Here is a 14,545-nt window from a genome sequence, read left to right as displayed (position 1 = left end):
CAGGACCCTTTTCATTGCATTTTGAGGAGGTACAGTAGCTTATTCAAATTAATGGGCTGCTGTGTCCGAGCAAAGGCAGCCCCTGGGAAACCAGGTAGATGTGAACCAAGCTGTAGGTGCTATTATAGGAAAGAGCAATAACAGAAAAATTAAATAAGATGAAGTATATGTTCTCTGATGACTGCAAGCTTTGCTTGGAAAGGTTCAACTCAAGTGTCAGTGAGTATTGAAAAGAAAACATAATCAGCTAATAACTCTTACATCATCCATACATAAGAATTCTAGTTTTCTTTTATTACACTCCAAATATAAAGTAAATCATGAAATAAAGTGGGAAATAGCACTTTATATAGATCTCCTAATTTATGTCTTATGCTGGCTATACACTCTGCTGAGATATATAATGCAAATATCAGTAAATGCCACACACACTGTGGGACCTGCATGCTTGTAAATGACCCTTATTGACAGACATTATCCACTGTCGTCCTACACATGAAGCAAACGTGATACGGTATGTCTGCATATATATGCATGGCGGTTTTCCAGTGTTCTGTCACATAAAGAAAATTAATGACTCTATTCTTGATTTGTAAAAAGTTCTGACAGGCCTCCCTGGTTAAAACAATCAAGGGATATACATTTAATAAAAGGTTCATATCACAAATAAATATACTTAACATCTGAGCATCAGATACCACCAGCACGAACACAGGGACTCAGTGTAATGCATAGCAGTCCTCTGTACCTCCACTGTAGTGTATTTGGAAGGCGATGCTTGACTTCCTTCCTTACCATGAAATCTAATCAAGCTCACATCCTACCTACCTCCTATACAATCTCTAAACATATCATTTCTGTTTCAAATTGGTTCAGCTTATTGGCTTTAGAGCAGACCTATATCAGTATATTCATGCACAAACAATGTATTATACCTCCTATTCTAGTGTATAAAACTTTACAATCAAAAGAAATATTACATAAAACTATGCTTCAATTTCTTGCAATTTAAAAATAAAAAATAAAATATATAATAATATACTGTATATGAATGAATAATATGCTGTATGAACCTATACTGTTTTAATTATTTTCAAAGCAGCTGTTCACCTTATGACTTGCTACAAATTAACAGTGTTGCAACTGACTTCTGGGAGAGAGAAAAATGAAAAAATGCTTCCTTCTGCCTGGCAGCAGATCGATGACATCATGTTAGCCTAGGAAAAGTCACTTTACTGGAGCTTAATGACTCTTTTTAATTATGCCAGGAAGAATGTATTCATGCAGATTTTCAAAGCTGATGAAATGTCTATGATTCTGGTGTGATATAGAGAGGTTGCCCACTCACCTGATGCTCCCTTGTGGGTGGCCAAACATGTCCAATCTGCTTCCGTAAGAGAACCACAGAGAAGTAATATTTCATAACTGATCTGAGAAGTCGAGGCTGCCCTAATCAGATGTTAAAAATAATAAAAAGGCTGACCCTTTTTACACAATATTCCACTATTGTCTGCATAGTCATTATAACTGCAGCTGGACATTGAAAAACAGTCAGCAATGTGAATAGTAAGCTTGATGTTTCCATATATACTATTGCCTATGCAGTTGGAATTATGTAATATCTGAGAATGTACTACACATAAATACAACATTTCAACCCTCCAGTACCTTGCCTAGTTTCTATATTAACAACGTCCTATAAATGTCATATTGTACACTAACTTCTGCTTGACGTGCTTGTGGCTGCATGGGCCATTTAGTATAATGAATATCTCCCATGCTGTGAGGCCTTTAAAACACCAATAAGACATACACAAAAAAAATATGTTAATTGTTCTATAACTGCATAGAGCTTCTAGATTAAATTCCTCACACACATATACTTACAAAATTTGTGGTACTACAAGTTCCAAAATGCCATGGCAGCCACAGTGTATATAAGCTAGAACAACCTCTTGGGTCCATAAGGTTTGGTGATCCCTCCTCTAACTCTAAAAGTTATTGGGGTAAATTGGAAAGACAAAAGATAACATGATAACTGTACAGGAATCATTATGATCCTGGTATAGTAACAGAATTCAACTATGCATCATACATTCTAGAAAGAGTAGAACTGGGGGAGTCATTGGTCATGAAAGATCTAGGTTACATAGTAGGTAAGGTTGAATAAAGACACTAGTCCATTAAGTTCAACATGTGTGGGTATGTGTGTTCATGTAAAAAAATAATTTTCCACATCCCTGTATACTGTGTTCACTAAGATACCGATCCAAGAGTTTTTAAAACTATCAATACTTCCTGCTGACACCACCAATTGTGGAAGTGAGTTCCACATCCTTACCACCCTGACAGTGATAAATCTCCTACACAGTTTAACCTCCCTAGCGGTATAATTATGTCAGTATTTCTGTGCTCAAAGCGGTACTTTTTTTGCATGGAAATATGTTGTTTTTTATTGTAGGCCTGTATTTCTTAGGAATAACTCACTGAAATCTGTCCGAACAAGAGTCTAGTAAACATCCCGGGTATGTTAAAATTTGAAACACGAAATCATAAATTATAATTTAATAAATAATCATAAAAAATAATAATATAATAATAATAAAAATGTAATTCAATAATGTAATCAAACCAAAAACACTGACATTTAAAATAGAGCGCCAAGTTCGCACATCACTGAGCAAAGTCGCAAAATCGTTTTCAGTGTTTGATGATGAATTTCCCCACGAATCATTATCACTCAATTCTGCAAGTCGTTCTAATTTACTATCGCTGTTCTAAAACTGCTTTTGACCTAAAGGGACGCTTTTTGGACGCCATGGACATTTCTCAGTTTCCAGGCAGAAAGAACAGTAAAAATGCAGGCAGGGCACAGGACAAAGCACTAGGGATAAATGTATGTGAAATGGTTTGATACAGTAATGTTTTACTATGTGATTTTAGTGTATTGAGTGAATGTCACTTTTTAAAATTTTTTAATTTCCCACCGGTTACGTCCCCCGTACGTCCCGACGTCACATAGAATGGAACCCGGAAGACAGATGCCGGCATCGGCTGGAGGAGATGGCCAGGGACGCTGCAGGGAGGACATCGTGGGAGCGAAGGACAAGGTAAGTGCAGAAGGGATCCCGGAGCAACGCTGCAAGGTATTCCCGAGTGTAGCTCGGAGTTACCACTTGTAGTGCTGAAACTTTGCCCCGAGCTACATTTGGGAATACCTCCAGGGAGGTTAAGGTTAAATCACTTCTCCTCCAATTTCATTGAGTGGTCCCATGTCTTCTTACACTCCCTGAGACTGAATAGTTTATTCCCTGTGCTAGAATCACCATTGAGGTATTTGTATATTGCTTTCAAGTCTCCTCTCAAGTGTCTCTTCTCCAGCGAGAATAAGATTAATGTTTGCAGTCATTCCTGGTAACAGAGGTCCTCCTGGCCCCTTATTAACTTTGTTGCCCTTCTCTTGACTCTCTCCAGTTCCCGCACATCCTTCCTGAGGATTGGTGACTAGAACTGGATGGCAAACTCAAGATGCAGCCGAACGAGAGTTTTATAAAGGCTGTTCTGGTAGATCATAGACTAAGCCTAAATTTACTCAAATAAATAAAATCAGCAGAAGGAACATTACTTACAAATGATGCCATGTGCCCCTTGTGCTGCTGTCTCCTCATTTAGTAGAATTCCTCCTCCTCTGATCCTCTCTCAGCTCCATAATCTTCTGGTGCAGAGAGGTTAATGGAACAGCTTCTATGCATGAAACATGGTTTTAATAGTAGAATTAATTGCCAAACTGCAGTTTCAAAAGCAAGCAATACTTTCTTGTATTAAAAGAGGTATAGACTTTGGAGAGGGATTTTGCCCCACACAAAGCATTAGTAAGACCTTATCTGAAATATGCAGTTTGGTTTCGTGCAGCAGTTCACAAAAAAGGATATCAGAGAACTCAAGAAAGTGAAGAAAAGGGCAACCAAACTGATAAGAGGTATGGAGGAGCTCAGCTATGAAGAAAGATTGGCTGAACTGAATTTATTCTCTTGGGAAGAGGTGAGTAAGGGGGTATATTCAACATGTATAAATACATAAGTGTTCCATATTGTGAATTTGGTGTAGAGTTACCTTAAGGTCAGATCAATGGACAAAGAAGCACTCTTTACATCTGGAGGAAAAGAGATTCAACCACTTCAACTCTGGAAGATTTACCCCCCTTTCTGATCAGGCCATTGTTTGCAATATGGCGCTGCATTACTTTAACTGACAATTGTGCAGCCATGCAAAGCTGTACCCAAATTAAATTTATGTCCTTTTTTTCCCAGAAATAGAGATTTCTTTTGGTGGTATTTGATCACCTCTGTGGTTTTTACTTTTTGCATTATAAACAAAAATAGACCGACAATTTTGAAAAAAAAACAACAACAATATTTTGTACTATAAAATATATCCAATAAAAAATCTAATTTTTTCATAAAATTAGGCCACAATGTATTCTGCTACATATTTTTGGTAAAAAAAATACCAACAAGCATATATTGATTAGTTTGTGCAAAAGTTATAGCTTCTACAAACTATGGGACATATACTGTAATTTATTTATTTATTATTATTATTATTATTATACAGTATTTATATAGCGCCAAAAAGTTTGCTCAGCACTGTACATTATAGTGGGGGACAGTACATGAGACAATACAGTAACAATACAATACAATACACGAGGGGTTCGAGGGCCCTGCTCCTTGGAGCTTACAGTCTAGGAGGGAGGGGATAGTGGTACAGGAGGAAATGGCTGTGGGGGATGGAGTGGTAGGAGGAGATCGGCTGTTAGGTGAGGGCAGGGTAGGCTTCCCTGAAGAGATGGGTTTTCAGGGTGCGCCTAAAGGTGAGGAGGGTAGATGACAGTCTGATGGATTGGGGTAGTGAGTTCCAGAGGATGGGGGAAGACCTGGAGAAGTTCTGGAGTCGGGCATGGGAGGAGGAGACCAGGAAACTGGAGAGTAGGAGGTCTTGTGAGGAGCGAAGAGTACGTGTTGGGTGGTATTTGAATATCAGGTCGGTGAGGTAGTTTGGGGCAGTATTATGAATAGCTTTGTACGTCAGTGTTAGTAGTTTGAATTTTATACGTTGGGCAATCGGAAGCCAGTGGATGGAATGACAGAGGCGAGTGGCGGATTCGGAGCGGTCGGTAAGGTGGATGAGTCTGGCCGCTGAGTTCAGGATAGACTGAAGCGGGGAGAGTCTGTGATGAGGTAGGCCGGTGAGGAGGGAGTTGCAGTAGTCCAGTTGTGAGATAATAAGGGAGTGAATGAGTTGTTTAGTAGTGTCTGGGGTTAGGAACGAGTGTATTTTGGAGATGTTGCGGAGGTGGAGCCTGCATGAATTTGCCAGCGATTGGACATGGGGCTGGAAGGATAGATTGGAGTCTAGAGTGACACCTAGAACTTTGGCTTGCGGGGCGGTGATCAGTGACTTATAGTGGGACTGCGACAAACATTTTTACACTAACTGATACTTTGTGGGAACCATTGACACTAATACACTGATCAGTGCTAAAAATATACACTGATCACTGTACTAATGACACTGGTTGGGAAGGGGTTAACATCTAGGGTGATCAAAGGGTTAAGTGTGTGCCTAGCTATGTGCTTGGTGTACACTAGGTGGTGTTGGTACAAGGGGAAGTGGTGGATCATGTTCCCCGCTCTGCTCTGACACACGATCGATCACTGTTCTGTCAGAACAGAGCTCTGCCTATGTTCACCGGGACTAGGAGATCGGCTTCTCGGAGATCAGCTTCTGCTTAAAAGTTCAGAAGCGATCCGCTGGCAGCGCGTGCATGCCTCTGTGAGACGCAAGTGCAAAATCATATATATATATATATATATATAAATATATATATACGTGATTTTGCACAGGAGGGCCCTCTGTAGCAGTAAAACTTCTACAGGGCGGTCTTCACGTGGTTAACCTTGACATCCAGTAGAGTAGAGTAGAGTAGAGTAGAGTTGAGCAGAGCTGTAAAAATGTGGACGACTCCCTCAGAAACTAGTTTTGGCCTGCTGAGTAGATTGTTTAAAAAGAAATTGCACCAGAAACTTGATCCAGGAAATTTTCAATTTGTTTTCAGGGGATCAAGAAAGTTTTCCTCTTGATCAGTTATGGCCATGGGGTTTGGTATGTGGATATTTGTTTTTTCTATTTGTGTTGGTTGATGGATAGGCTTGTGTCTTTTTTCAATCTGACTAACTATGGGGTTGATTTACTAAAACTGGAGCTCTTAGAATCTGGTGCAGCTGTGCACGGCAGCCAATCAGCTTCTAACTTCAGCTTGTTCAATTAAGCTCTGACAATAAAACCTGGAAGCTGATTGGTTTCCACGCAGAGCTGCACCAGATTTTGCACTCTCCTGTTTTAGTAAATAACCCCCTATGTATGTAACTATGGTGTCCGTTTATGACACAGAGAATAGCTGCGATTCAGAGGATCGCAGCTATTCTCTGGTCATTCACAGTTTATGACACTCAGGAGATCAACGGAAAACATGTTCAGCCCTTCACTGTTACAGCTCTAAGGGGGGCTTCACACTACCATGCTGCGCTTTTACTAAAAGTGAAGCCAACCTGTGGTTTTCATGCGCTTTACCTGTAATTTCCCATAGACATCTATGAGGTTCCACATTTTTGGTACCGTTTTAGAAATCGCACCAAAGATGCAGCATGCAGGAGTTTTGGTGTGCTTTCTGAAATCACACGTCCTCAAAGAAGTCTATGGGACAGTGGTTTAGTTGCGCTTTAGCTATGTGAAGCAGCTCTAAGCCTCCCTTTCACACTAGTACTGTCATTGACATCTTTGGTGGTCAGCTAAGTGACCCCAGTTTTCAGGACTCATATTGTATATTCTATAGAATCACTATGGCACAGGATAGCTTTTTTTTTGGTAGTTTTTTTCTGTAGCGATTTAAGACCCCTTTAGTTTTAAGCCCCATGTTAAATCCACCAAAACTGATATTTCAGCCATGCAACAGCTGAAGCAGGATTAATCCCCCAAGGACTGTATAAATAAGCAATGAAAAAGTAGCATCCTATTAACAGGTGCATTTGTGGGTCAAAGTCAGTAACCATGAAAACGATATCTTCCCTGCAGAATCTCTAACAGATAAAATAATGTTGGTTGGCTGTGTAACCCACCATTACTTAAATATCCAATTAAGTTAAACCCTTTAACCCATGAGCAAACAAAGATGTCTACAATAAATAAACATGTACATACATACATACACATACATAGATAAATGTGCATAGATAAATTGGAAGCTGAAAAATAGAAAAAAATATGATATATTTAATTCAGAGCACTAATGATCAGCGGCACGGGTGAATTTTATGGAGCGCTTTTAAACCATCTTCAGTAAAAATCTCAATTTGAGCTGGCAATATTGGTCTTTAAGTAACTGTAAAGCAAAGTTCATCTACTAGACAGGGATAATAATTACCCATTCCAGCGTAATGACTCAGTTGTCAAGGTTTAAAGGCAGCTACTTTCAGGTCTTGTTACATTTGTTAGGCATTTAAGTGACTGTGATTGTAATAAAAAATCATGGCAGGACTGATTCTGTTTGACTTTGTAAAGAGAGGTCCATTGATTAGGGCCTGAGAGTTCATGGCAAATAAATGGTTTAATTCAAACAACTGTAAACAACCATTTCCAAATACAGCCATACTGCTAAGATTTTCTTATCTGGACACAATCAACTTAACCACATAGGAGGTCAAAATCAATCTATAAAAATACATTATTCTTTCCTGAGGACTGTCAAAGTCACCCAAAGAAACGTAGGTGGAAATCACTCACATATGGGGCCCCAATCATTTGCTTCAAAGTGGTATTTACATGTAATGCAAACAAGCTGATTGAGTACTTTACATGACAGAAATGGGAGGGCCACTGTTCTATTAACATATGTACATACTGTGTTTTCAATTAAAGTGCATTAATCAATAATTTCACACATCTTACTTAAATTATACTTTTAAAGAAGACTATTTGTAACCGTGTACTTTATAAACCACATACTGCCTAGTTAACAAAGTATATACACTCAGTGGTCAGAAAAATAAAAACTGTGCCTCTGCAGCATACATGGAAAAGTATAAACTGAGACTTTCAGATTACTAAGAATGGGCTCAATGAGTACCTAAGTCTAACAACAAAAATCATATATGGCAGCCTACCAATTCTTGATGTTGTGACTGAATTCGTTTTCTTTTTTCAGGCTGTCTTTCCTTTATGTTCACATGATGATCCTAATGGTAACATTTTTCTTGTCCTAAGCTGACATCATTCATTCACTGTCCTGTATTTATGGAAGAGTATGAGTAGCATTTTCACCCTAGGAAACACTGTTTTTCAGGACTACAGAACAGCCTCCTTACCTCTTCTCAGTAATGTAGGGAGGACAACTTTCTGTATTCCACAGAAAGAGCTGGAAACTGATTAGGGCCAGTAAGGGCAGAAAGTACAAGACGTTATCAGCCTATGAAATATCTGCCCTGATCAATACGTATTTCTTTGCAATTATTGAACAGATATAGCAAAAAGATTTTAATGAAATATTTTTCAGATCAAAAGGAAGCAAATAAGAGAAGTTCATTGTCAGGGTTTACATTCAGTTTAAATTGTATTTCTGCCTTAAATTTATGAGTAAGGAAAATTTGGGACTGGTATGATTCTGGATCCTCACAAACAGGGAAAATTATTTTTAATGGATACAGGTTTCTACAAGGAGGCCCAGTCTACTTTGCAGGATTTTCAGGTGTTGAGATTGGGTAACGAGCACTTTCTGGAGATAAGCAGGGGCATAGAGAATGCAGTGGGAGAGGGGGCGTCTCAGCTTCCAATTCTTCTGCATTCCTCTTGCCACTGCTTGTCTCGGGAGAGTGTTCAGATCTGTGACAAGCGGCCCTCTCTCCTTCCTTCCTTCCTTCCTTACTAGCTAGGCTGTAAGATGACCGTGTGGGTGTTGATGGGGGGTGCCCAGTCTTAGGAAGCACCTAGCAACATGGGATAAAGTACTTCATGTACTTTGTCCCACAGGGGACAGAACAGGAGAAAAAACATATTTATAGTTCTTTAATAACCCACAAACACATTTAAATTGTTTATGCAACTTGTTTGACATTTAAATTTAAGTGAATGTATGTAAATGTAAAAAGACTTTAACCCCTTAATGCTGCACCTCCCAGCCCTTTAATGAGTTTTCTGGGAGGTGGGGCGGAGTTTTAGATCATGTGACCGCCATGATTCGTTGTCACAGTGGCCGCATGATCATAAAGCTCTTGATTGCAAGTAGCAATTGGACGTTTATCAGCAGGTGCCGGTAACTGCACTGGGAATGCACAGGGCGCACGCTCTTAACACGTTTGGTTACATTTGGGTACGCAAATATGCGGCCTCTTGGCGTCAAGGCCCACCTGTCGAGAGGCTGCATATTTGTGTACTGTTGGCACAAAAGCATTAATAAAGGTGTCATCAATGTTGTAAGGGAGACCATTTTAAATAAATACCATAGACTTCCTAGACTGGTCAAAATTTACTATTCTGAACAGTCTGGAACACAAAACTATTCACCAGAACATATATAGGATGTTGTGCTTGGTGGATAAACATAGAAAATGTTGGGTGGCATGAGTTCATTGTACAGCAATTAAAAATACTACATAGTTGTGGAGTAACAACCAATAGTGGGATGCAAAAAGCGTCACTTTTGGCTGTATGGAGTACAAAAGTAGATGATATTGCCCTGTGCCTCACTTTCATGACCAACCTCTGAAAGCGACTGCTGGAAATCATAAGCACTGGAAAAATGTTATCTGGTCTGATGAATGCCACTTCCAAATACATCACAGTGGTACAGTCAGGATGCGGTGTAATACATTTAGGATTATCGCTTTTGTAACATCAGTATAAGTTGTTATCCATCCTTCTGCCCCAAGCAGTTGTGGAACAGTCCAATATCTACATAGTCTGCTTTAAATTCAAAAAACAAATTTACACCAAAAGCCTTAAATAACAGAATATGCTGTAGTCCAACCAGCTTACATTCAGTTGTTGCCACTTGAAAACAGACCTTCAGACCAGCACCAACATAATTTCCTTTAGTACAGTCCCAAAAAAACCACAAAGCTTCTGAAAATGTTTGATGTTTTGTCATGTAACCTGGTTAGTTCTTTTTGAAGGTTGATAACAGTGCAGTAAAATTAGATGACTATATACAGTATACATGGCGGTCACCTACCTTTTTTGGCCATACATAATAGGCTCTTTATTTGTTAGGCCCCGTTCACACTTGAGTGTTGTTCAGTTTGAAGCTCGATGCTTAGAAATGCTCAGCAAGGAAATTCCGATTCATTTCAATTACCCTGTGTTCACATTTGAGCATTTTGTTGCCTGTAGCAAAATGCCTGATGATCAAAAAAGTACATACGCTACTTTTCAGGCACATTTGTGTGTTTTGTTCTCATAGACTTTATTAGAAATTTGTGTTTTCTGAGCATTTTTTCAGATGTTTTCAGCTAAAACAGCAGCTTTCCTTCCCTTTCCTAGCATCACTCCACACCTTATAAACACATATTAGTTACTTTTTGCTATTAAACATGTCCAGTAAAAACAATAAAAAATCAAATTTCAGCATAAATTTAGGCCAAAATATATTCCGCTACATGTCTTTGCTAGAAAAAAATCCCAATCCATGTAAATTAATTGGTTTACATGAAAGTTATAGCGTTTACAAATGGAGCTATATATACTGGGTTTTTTAATTTTTTTTACTAGTAATGGCGACGATCAGCGACTTATAGCGGGACTGTGGGACTCTGGGACTGCGGTGGACATTCTGACACTGGGGGGAACTGACTTGATGTCACTGAAATCCCCAGTGACAGCAATTACAGTTATCAGTGGTGAAAAAAAAGCACTGACACTGTATTAATGCACTGGGCAGGAAGTGTGCCTCACTGTAAGCACACTCATTTGGATGGCTGTGCTGTGCACAGCCATCCAAAGTAGTGTGCCCGAGCTGACAGGGAGGAGAAATGTTAGTAAACAACACAGATCTCCTCCCCATCGGAGTTCCTTAGTAATCACCCAGCGCCAGCAAGTAATCACCACCAGGACCTGGTGATTGACAGCTACGCCCGCAAATAGCAGTGCGGGTAGGGCACGCGCCCCCTACCCAGAAATTCCAAATCATGTATATATATATATATATATATATATGTGTGATTTTGTGCACCCGTGCCGCCCTGTAACAGTATTACTGCTATACGGCCGTCGGGAAGCAGTTAAAGACATATCACAATAAAATAATTTTGATTTTATACAGGTTGGGGCTGGTATGGAAGTCTATTTTTAAGCATGTGTTAAGGCAAAACCCCCCACACATATTTCATACATCTTTAGACAAACAGTACAAGTACCGAACATAACTGTTGATGGGCCAGAAATATAGTGTACTACTACCCTTCTCTTTGAAATGACAACACAATGTACTTTTGGCTCTACATTTCATAGCTCTATCTTTATTGTTGCTTGTTCACAGGTATAGGAAGTTATCAGTTCACAAGATTTCTGATAAAATCAACAGGTATTTTGTGCACTTTCCCCACAGTGTACATTTTATTCCAGGAGTGTGCCTTTTTTGGGATGTAAGTGACATACACAGTGGGGAAATACTTTCCCTGTCTGTGTGTCTCTTCTGCTGTTGATGCTCCTATTGGTTGCAGCTGAATAAGGCAGGTTGTGATTGGCTAATGGGTTACAGCCTTCTTGCAACAGTGGCCCTGGTCTGTCTGTCTGTACCTACGCGTGACTTGCCTGTATTACTAGTTAGATACAGACTGATCATAACAACATTGATGTGCTTCCGTGCTTAGTGTGGTCAGTTTTGAAAAGTAAAGGAGAGAGACTTACAGGATTACCAGTTAAATGTACTGTATGTGAAGTTAAATGTAATGTACCAGCTACATGTACTGAAAACACAAGAAGCTACTCTTTGTACCAAAGACATACCCTAAGAGACACATATGTGTTATAGTCAAATTAAGGTTACCATACACTTTAAGCAGACCAAAAGGGAGCAAATAAAGAGTAGTTCATTGCTAGGGTTTACATATGCTGCAACACCAGGATGCTACGAAACCTTCTCAGAATTATTGCAATGTGCTACTGAATGTTGATTTTGAATATTATTTTTCTTTCCTTATGATGTAGGTAACAGTGCAAATTGGTGAAAATATAAATGCAAATTAGCTATTTGAGTACTAGGGGGCTCCTAACCAGAGCAATGTGCTTGTTCTTGTTTTAAGTACACAATGCGCTTACGGAAAAAATATATTATATACAATTTCCTATTGAGCAGAATGGATGGAAATTTTATGTAAAAAAAAGATAGAAATTGTACCTTGGTTCGTACTATGGGCTACATTCTAAGTGACAAGATGACAACTGCAACCCCAACATCTAGTTTTTGGGTATTTAACTGCAAAATATGAATTATATTATTTTTCTTTTTTGGTGCCAAAAGTGATTACAAAACTGAGATCTGAGGTGAAGAAATGTCCCTTCTTTTTTATTAAAAACTATGTTCCCCTAATATTTTATATTCCTGATATACAGTGTGTCTGTTATATCATGTACTTGTGTTAAAAAGTATTCTATTCCCTTTGCATTGCTTTCTTTGTGTGAAATCCCTGGTGATCCTCACAGTCCCCTGCTTTCCTATTTCGAACTGATCATGCTAGGCATGGAAGCACATCCATCCCAGCGTGGTAATTTTTCTGCCTGTACTCCAATGGCCAAGACTTGTGCTGACATACCCCTTATGTAACTGAGAGCAGAGATCATGAAATCACCTATTAGAAAAAAAGGAGGGATATATATATATATTTATTTACTTCAGGTACTTATATAGCACCATCAATTTACACAGAACTTTACATATATATATTGTACATTCACATCAGTCCCTAACTCTGAAGGGGTGTACAATCTAAGGTCCCTAACTCACATTCATACATACACATACTAGGGCCAATTTAGACAGGAGCCAACTCACCTACCAGCATGTGTTTGGAATGTGGGAGGAAACCAGAGTACCTGGAGGAAACCCGCGCAGGCATAGGGAGAACATGCAAACTCCAGGCAGGTGGTGCCGTGGTTGGGATTTGAACCAACAGCGCTAGTACTGCCAAGCAGTACCTTTTGCTTTCATTTCTATTTTAAAGTGAATGGGTTGTTTTGCAATGTAAGGGTTCATATGTACTTTAACACTGAGTTCATTTTCATAGTACTAGTTTAATTAAAAAAAAAACTAGAAAAACTGAAGCAAAATTGTAGTAGTCACCAACAGCAACTATGCCTTTCTCACTTCAGAATATTGGCTGCTATGAGCAACATTGTTACTGACAGTTTTCTTAGATCCAGTTTTCTTAAATCAACCACATACCTTTTTTTTTTAAATCATAGCTTTTGGGTTTCATTAATAGAAGTCTGAATAAGGACTGCCTGTGTTGCACACAGCAACCAATTACCGCCCACTTTTTGTGATCCAATTGCATGTTAACACTAAGGTGAAATTAATGTTCTTCTATTATTATTATTATTATACAGCATTTATACAGCAACAGTTTGCTCAGCGCTTTACAATATAAAGAGAGACAATACAGCAACAATACAGTTCAATACAAAAGGATTAGGAGGGCCCTGCTCCTTGGAGCTTACAATTTAAGAGATATAAAAGATGTATATAAATGATTTTCTTTATAAAGGCAATTTTTTTTAAATTGATGTACAAAAATCAAGCTCATTCTGGCAACTAGGATGAGCAATGCTTGCTCCTCCTTGCCAGTAAAATAAAGCTTTCTTGTTTTTTGCCTGTGCCTCGATCTCTGTAAACACTGGTCAGTGGACAGTCTTTAGGATGAAGTTTACTATAGATGCCCATTGGAAGATGAACAATAGTTCATTCCCTATCCAACACAATTTTTAAAAAAAAAGTCTAAAACAGGAACAGACTGAAAGCATTTAAAAATATTAAATAAAGATTAAAATGAAAAAATCTAAAATAAATCCCTTCATATTTCATAGTTGCTATTAAATATGTTATTTACACAATCAAAATAATACAAATATTAATATGAAACTGTACCCATTATTTCAATGTTTGTTCTATTGATTTCACTTGAATAAGCCTATTCAGAAAGAGCAAGCTCATGTATAGATTTACACCTATTTGCCACTGTTTGCACACCATAGCAGTGATGTTTTCCAGAGGTTCATCAAAGAAATGACTGGCATCAATGGCTGGCAAGCAGATCTTAAGAATGTGTGAACATACATATTGCATAGGAAGACAGGGTGCTTGTATCTGCACTATGTTGTGGGAACGTTTCCTAGTTAGTTGGCTGCAAGTTGCTCAGAGGATGGCAACATGAATATAGATAAGTGATCTGTTTAATGTGTGTTTTACAACCACAGCTGATATACAGAAACAATATTT

At 38.7% G+C, this 14,545-nt stretch overlaps 1 non-coding gene across 1 annotated transcript; it reads left to right on the top strand.

Moving 5' to 3' along the window:
* The first annotated feature begins 8,674 nt into the window (after nt 1–8,674).
* LOC149474114 (U12 minor spliceosomal RNA) lies at nt 8,675–8,820 on the top strand. Its single transcript, XR_016312167.1, has one exon. It is a non-coding gene; the product is annotated as a U12 minor spliceosomal RNA (small nuclear RNA).
* Nucleotides 8,821–14,545: the final 5,725 nt, after the last annotated feature.

This window comes from Staurois parvus, unplaced genomic scaffold, assembly GCF_062004578.1.
Source record: "Staurois parvus isolate SC_StPar_1 unplaced genomic scaffold, SC_StPar_1.0 ptg000011l, whole genome shotgun sequence".
Taxonomy (NCBI): domain Eukaryota; kingdom Metazoa; phylum Chordata; class Amphibia; order Anura; family Ranidae; genus Staurois; species Staurois parvus.
The sequence above is the reverse complement of the archived record's forward strand: the minus strand, read 5'-3'. Positions and strand labels throughout refer to the sequence as shown.